A 7,788-nucleotide genomic window follows, 5' to 3' on the forward strand; every position below is an offset into this window, starting at 1 on the left:
TGCAGCAAGGGAGGGTGAAAAGTTCATGTTCTCACAGACCCCACTTCTTCTTTTGGGTAGTTAGGCGGCTTATTATTTTTTTAACCCTTCAAGGGCATCAGATCTCATTACAGATGGTCGTGATTTGAACTCAGGGCCTTCGGAAGAGCAGTCAGTGCTCTTACCTGCTGAGCCATCTCACCAGCCCAACACCTGGATTTTTAATTAAAAAATGTAAATACCTCCAGAGGACCTGATTCGGTTCCTAGCACCCACATGACAGCTTACAATTGTCTGTAACTCTAAGATCTGACACACTCCCAGACGTACGTGCAGGCAACACACCAATGCACATAGAACAAAACTAAACCATAAAATTTAAATCTCATTTTCTCTTACATGTATATAGAAGCTAGATTTATAAATATGTATATGTTTACATCTGTATGCATGTGTATATGTGGAGGGGTCATGAAGCATGAAAGGGGGTCATGAGCAGGAAGAAGTATCTATTTTATGTTACACTAACATATAAATTAATACAATATGCACTATTTTATTCTCAACAACAAATAAAGCATACATATGTATGTATGTATGTATGTATTTTGAGAAAGGGTCTCTCTACATAGTCCTGAATAGCTTGAAACTCACTATGTAGACCAGGTTGGCCTTGAGTTCAAAGAGCTCTATCTTGCCTTTGCATCCCAAGTGCTGGGATTAAAACAAATACAATTTTTTGCTTGCATGTTTAATCCCTTTCAGAGCAGCTGAGTCAGGGATCCTAGCCCACAGGCCCTTCCATTATTTTTATTTTTAATTTGTGTCTTTAAAAATATTAAATTAAAAAAAAATCTAGTCATGAACTGCAGAATATCTTCCCCTTTTCTCTTTTCCCTCCAACCCTTCCTGTGTTCCTTATATGCATGTTTTTTTTTGTTTTTTGTTTTTTTTTTTGTTTTGTGTTTTGTTGGCTAAGCACTTAGAACTGGATAACCAATTAGGATTTATCTCTGAGGAAGACTGATTTTTTTTTTCCTTTTTGTCATTAACTGTCTGTAGCTTTTCATCTGGGTGTGGGCCTTGTGAGATTTTCCTTAAAGTCACAGTAGTCTGGGGGCAGGGGAGAGCAGGCAGAGGCAGCAAGAAAAGTTGAGGCAGAAAAGGAGGAGGGCAAAAGGGAAGAAATGAGTTCTGCTGTATAGCTGAATTCCAGACTGTCGTTCTCAGTGTGGGAAACTGTCATGCACAAAGTTTGAGGGATTTAGTCTATGGCAGTCCTCCTGGACATCAGACTCCTCCATCCCATCAGGAGCCAGCCCATGGCAGTCCTTCTGGACATCAGATTCCTCCATCCCATCAGGGCCTAGCCTGTGGCAATCTTCCTGGGCATCAGACTCCTCCATCTCATCAGGGGTTAGCCTGTGGCAATCCTCCTGGGCATCAGACTCCTCCATCTCATCAGGGGCTAGCCTGTGGCAATCCTCCTGGACATCAGACTCCTCCATCCCATCAGGGGCTAGCCTGTGGCAGTCCTCCAGGGCGCTTCCACATAGATGCACAACATGCACACAGTGGCACTCACAAGAAAGTGAATGAAGTGCCTGGTTAACCCTCTTTGGTGAGATCTGCTCCATACGCATTTGCCAAGTGGAAAATCCTTATGGCTTGTTTGGAAGTGTCTAAAAACAGATCTTCTATGGTCATTGACTTGGTCACTGTTCTTTTGCCGAGAAGAGATGCCAAGGCCACCATAACTCTTATAAAAGAAAGCATTTAATTGTAGGCTTGCTTACAGTTTCAGAAGTTTAGTCCATTATCATCATGGTGGGGAGCATGGTGGTACACAGGGAGACATAGTGTTGGAGAAATTAAAAGTTCTACATTTGGATTCTCAGGTAGCAGGAAGAGAGACGTTGGGCCTGGCCAGGGCTTTTGAAACCCTAAAGCCCACCCCCAGTAACACACTTCCTCCAATGAGGTCACACCTCCTCCAACAAGGCCACACCCCCAAATCCTTTCAAGTAGTGCCACTCCCTGAGCATTCAAATGCTTGAGCCCATGGAGGCCATTCTTATTCAAACAGCATAGTCATCTTTCACAATTTGGTTCTCGGAAACACTCGAGCAGCAGTGTGCTAAAGGTCACCTTGCCCGGCAGCCTCTACAGAAAGATGTGGGATGCAATCCCAGGCGTCCGGTCAACGCTCTCCAGGAGGTCCATAGCTAGTGTTCAGGACTGGAGTTTGTGTGGTGGGCCTGGCAGGGAGGGTCCAGGCCCCGCCACACTGCTGCCAGAGCAAAGCTGCTTCCTTAGCCTTGACTTAGAAGCTCTAGTCAGGCACCTCAGAATTATTTATTTATTTATTTATCTTCCTATTTAATGAGTTGTTACATAGTAGACACAAGATCGCCATCTGACCTATGTTCGTGAAACATTTTCTTTCATTCTGTGGGCAGACTGTCTGACAGTGTGAGACACACAGCATGCTAGACCTGAGTTTGGATCTCTGCCACCTACATAAAAAATCCTAGTGAGGTGGCGCACAACTGTAATACTGGCCCGGGGGTTGGGGGGGGGGAGGGCGGCGCAAAGCCAGGAGGCTCCCATGCCACGTGCATACGAGAGATGTTTGTCCCTTCCAGACACTTATGTCCCCCGGGTATGTCCTCTGGAACATGTTTCTGGGTCACATGGTAGTTCTATTTTTATTATTTTTTTTAAAAGGCTCTTCCATATTGTTTCCCAGATGGCCGTCCCGATTTCTCTCGACACCCGTACCCACACTTTCTGTCCCTTGTCTTTTGGATGATCACCATCCTACCAGATGTCAGGTGATGATGGCTCATTGTGATTTTGCTCGCTAGTTCCCAGATGGTGATACTGACTACCTCTCCATGTACCTGTTGACCAACTATATGTTTTCTTTGGAAGAAAATGTCTTTTTTGCCCAGTTTTTAATTTTCTCCCCCCCCCCCCAGATTTTTTAAGACCAGGAAGTTCTTCATTCACAGCGTCTTTAGCCTGCTCAGAGTCTCTTGTGCTTCTGTATGCGTTTTAGTTGGGATCTTTTTTTAAATACTTAGAACATTCCCATTATATTTTGAAATGTTGAATTTTTTTTTTTTAAAAAAACTCATTTTTAGAAATATTGTATTAAGGGCGAAATGTCACTTCAGGAACTTGAGAAAGAATTCTAATATTGGATAAAGCTTTAAAAAACAGAAAGAGATGTAATAAAAAAGGCTCACAAAGCAGCTGAAATGATCTCCCCACAGTTTTTAAAAAAATGATGTTATATAGAGCAATTGAGTTTCTTGCTACCATTACAGACAAAAGTTTTTGAGAATCTATGGAGGGTTTGCTGGGATCATAATTAGGTGAACATGCTCCTGTGTGTAGCCTGACCGAAATATGAACGGTGAACACCATGAGCCCATTTGAAAGGTCTGCCACAGGATCGTGTTGGGAAGGCTTGTTTGGGAGCTGGTGGAGCTCTTTTCAAAGTCTGTGGCATCTTTAGTGGGTGGGTCTTAGCTGGAGGAAGTAGGTCGGTCGGGGGACGCCTCTGAAGGTCGTAGCCTGGCTCATGATATGTCCTGTTGGTTTTTGCATCCTGATCTGAACGGTAGTGGCAGCTTCTACCACACAGCCCCCTGCCAGGAACTGAGCTGCCCTACCATGCCTTCTCAGCCATGATATACTAAAATGGTAAAACCTAAAAATAAATCCTAAAATAGGATCTCACTATGTAGCCCAGACTGGTCTTGAACTTATAATTCTCTTGCCTTGACCCCTATAGTTCTAGGATTACAGGTGTGCAACACTGTACCTGACTTGAGTTGACTTTTTTTTTTTTAAAGCTTTCTGGAAAAAATAGAAACCTAAGCTGTATGTCCAACTATCACAATATAATATGTGTACTGAGAAGCAATTATTCAGTCTGGGACACAGGGTAGCCAGCATTCAGCTTTCTCTATTTGATGATCTAATTTGTCACCCAAATGTCCCAGTGTGGCCAGAAAGCTACATAGCTATACTAGATCAGTGCTACTGTTTTTGAACTTGGACCAAAACACACTAAACACACTAAACAGCTACACTGAGGAAATAAGCTGCCACCATGTAATTGATATAGTGTCAATGTTCTTATTTTATATTTTGAGATAGACTGTCATGTAGCTAGCTGGGGGTGGCCTTGAACTCCTGATCTTCCTACTTTTACTTCCTATATGCTAAGATTACAGGCATGTGTCACCGTATCTGGCTCAATGCTTATTTATTTACTTCATCATCGTCGTCTTCGTCGTTGTCATCATCATCATCATCATCATCATCATCATCATCATCATCATCATATTGAGCCAGGATCTATGTAGCCCTGGATGTCCTGGAACTCATTATGTAGACCAGGCTCGTTGTCATCATCATCATCATCATCATCATCATCATCATCATTATCATATTGAGCCATGATCTCTCTATGCAGCCCTGGATGTCCTGGAGCTCATTATGTAGACCAGGCTGGGCTCAGAGTCACAGAGATCCTCCTGCCTCTGCCTTCCAACTGCTGGGGTTAGAGATGTGCATGACTACACCCAACTCTATATTTAATTCTTTTATTGCATTCTGTATTGAATACTTCTTAGGGAGTAGAAAACTATTTTAACAAACTATTAGCAGTACAAAGTATTTATAACATAAAGTGTATGCCATAGGTCATTTGTAGCATACAATAGTATAGCTTTATATCTACAACAATATGCATTTTATCTATAGGAAAAAAAAAGTCCCTTTCTAAAGTCTTCATAACATGGATACAACTGAAATCAGAATATTTCTGTGTTGCAGTAAAATAACATTTATACAACCTTAAAGAGTATTATTATAGAGTAGCTAAATGGTAAAAATCACTCTTAGCCCTGAGTTTTCTGTGATCTATGCTCCAACTTATTGTTTTGTTTCTCAAGACCTAGTTTCTCTGTACAGCCTTGGCCGTCCCAGAACTTACTCGTAGACCAGACTGCACCCCAACTCAGAGATCCACCTGCCTCTGCCTTCACTGCCCAGTTATGTTTCAAATTTTAAGTTTTAAAGGCCTGTTTCATTTTAAATCCTGTGTATATATGAACACAGCTCCAGAGGCCAGAAGAGAGTGGCAGGTCCCTTAGAACTGGGACAACAGAAGGTTCTGGGCGTTGAAGGTCATGGGCACTGGGCACCAACTCCAGTCTTAACCACTGAGCCATCTCTGCTGCACTTCCTGTCGTAATTTAAATAAAGCTAGTATATGGCCAGGCGTGGTGGTGCATGCCTTTAATCCCAGCACTCGGGAGGCAGAGGCAGGCAGATTTCTGAGTTCGAGGCCAGCCTGGTCTACAAAGTGAGTTCCAGGACAGCCAGGGCTATACAGAGAAACTCTGTCTCGAAAAACCAAAAAAATCAATCAATCAATAATAAATAAAAATAAAGCTAGTATATGTTAATGAGAACATTATTGTCATGTGAGGCTGAGGACAGAACCCAGGCCACTCTGCCTCTGAACTGCCACCCCCTCCAGATGGCTTCAAAACAAAACAAAACTTGGTGGTGGTGGCTGTACCAGTGTATGCCTTAATTCCAGCACTCGAGACACAGATCTCTGAGTTCGAGGCCAGCCTGGTCTACAGAGTTTTCCAGGACAGCCAGGGCTACACACACACACACACACACACACACACACACACACACACACACACATACAAAGAAAGAGAATACCATAATGTACCATAATAGAATCCATTACTTTCTATCATAACTTTAAAAGTTAATTTTTTAAAGCAAGAAAACCTAATTTTTCTTCTTTTGAATGTTTCTCTTGTTTTTTATTTTTTTAAGTTACTTTTTATTTTCTATGTACGGGTATGTAGATTAGAGGATAATTTGCAGAAATCTTGGGATTAAACTTGGGTTGTCAGGCTTGGCAACAAATGCCTTTACCCAGTGAACCATCCCCCTCGCGGAGGTGTGAAGAGTTCTATTGGATCCAGAATTAGAATATCGGCTTGGTCAGAAAGACTATGGAAAGCGGTGCAGTCAGGGCTCAGGGAAGACTCCCATAGCTCTAGGTCAACCAAAGCTCACAAAAACACGAAGAACTACCAAACCAATCCCCACAAGTCTTCATACTGACAAGGTATAAATCTGACAAGACTTAAAACTGACTGTCAGGAGAGGCGACCTCTTGGACCTTCAGTGTTCTGAAGTCTGTTTAACACGACAGGCAGCGGTTAGCTCTGTGCAGTTTTGTCTTTTCTCAGTATCTTGGAATCTTCTGCCTCCAAGGCTTGTATTCTGAGCCTCTCCTGCTGCCCTCCACTCTGTCTACATCGTGGAGAGTGTCTGTCTTTGCTTTACCTGGAAGTGAGGATCTTGGGTACTTTTCTATTGCCACGATAAAACACCATGATCAAGAAACTTAGAAGAGACAGCATTTAATTTGAGGGCTCACTGTTGCAGAGAGTTCGAGTCCATGATCATAAGGATGGGGAACATGGTGGCAGGCAGGCAGGCATGGCACTGGAGCAGTGGATGAGAGCTTACATCTGATCCATAAGCATGAGGCAGAGAAAGAGAACTAAAGGGAAATCTGAAACCTCAAAGCCCATCCCAGTGACACACCTCCTCCAACTAAGCCACACCTCCCTATCCTTCCCAAACTATTCCACCAGCTGGGAACTAGGCATTCAAATCTCTGAGGCTGTGGGAGCCAGTCTCATTCAAACTCTATATTAAGTTTTAGAGTTCACAGCCTGGCCTCACTGCCAGTTTGCTGTCCCACTTCCTGTTTGTGATGAAAAGTAAGATTTTTTAAGCTTTTGGGTCCTTGTTTTCTATCACAACAGACAAGTCAGTGACAGCGTCCATCCTTGGGATCTGATTCCATGACATTTTTACCATTCCAAACAAAGGAGCCTCCACCAACAAAAACCTTGTAACAGCCACTTCTTTCCTGCTGATGCCAGCAGCTACTGGTTTATTTATAGCTCTATAATTTGCCTCTCTTGGGCATTTTATATAAATTTTATATAACTCTGCAATATGTGTTTTTTTTTTGTCTTTCATGTAACATAATGTTTTCAAAGTTAACTTATGCCACAGAACTTCTGTTTCTCACATTTATTCTCTCCTCTTTCTGTGTGAGTGTGTGATGTCACAGGGTATATATGGAGGTCAGATGACAACTTTTTTTTTCTTTTTTAATGTTTTCTAAGAGTTTTGTGCAGCTTATTTTGACCATACTTCCTTACTCCTCCCAGATCCACCCTCCTTTTCCAACTAACGCAACCATGTCCTTCTTCCCAGCATCAAGTACAATGTGTGCTGCCAGTGTGCCCTTGGATGTGTGACCTCCACTGGAGGGTAGTCACTTCACCAGTCTGCACCTTAAACACTCTGTCTGTCTGTCTGTCTGCCTGCCTGCCTGCTTGCCTGTCTGTCTGTCTGCCTGTCTGTTTGTCTGTCTGTCTGTGTCTATCTCTGTTTATTTCTCTGACTCTCTGTGTTTGTTTGTCTCTTTCCTTCCCTCCCAACAGCTAACAGTCATCAGTAGCTCCTTGGTTTGAGGTGGAACTTCATGCCCGCCTCCCCTCTGTGTGCTGGAATCCCGTCTGATGCAGGTTTTGTACATACTGTCCCCACTGCTGTGACTTCCTGTGTGCAGCTGCTCTGCTGCGCTCAGAAACGCGGCTTACAGTCAAGTCATTCATCACCTCCAGAGTCATTCATTCATCACCTCCAGAGTCATTCATCACCTCCAGAGTCATTCAT

Source organism: Mus pahari, chromosome 10 (genome assembly GCF_900095145.1).
Source record: "Mus pahari chromosome 10, PAHARI_EIJ_v1.1, whole genome shotgun sequence".
Classification (NCBI taxonomy): domain Eukaryota; kingdom Metazoa; phylum Chordata; class Mammalia; order Rodentia; family Muridae; genus Mus; species Mus pahari.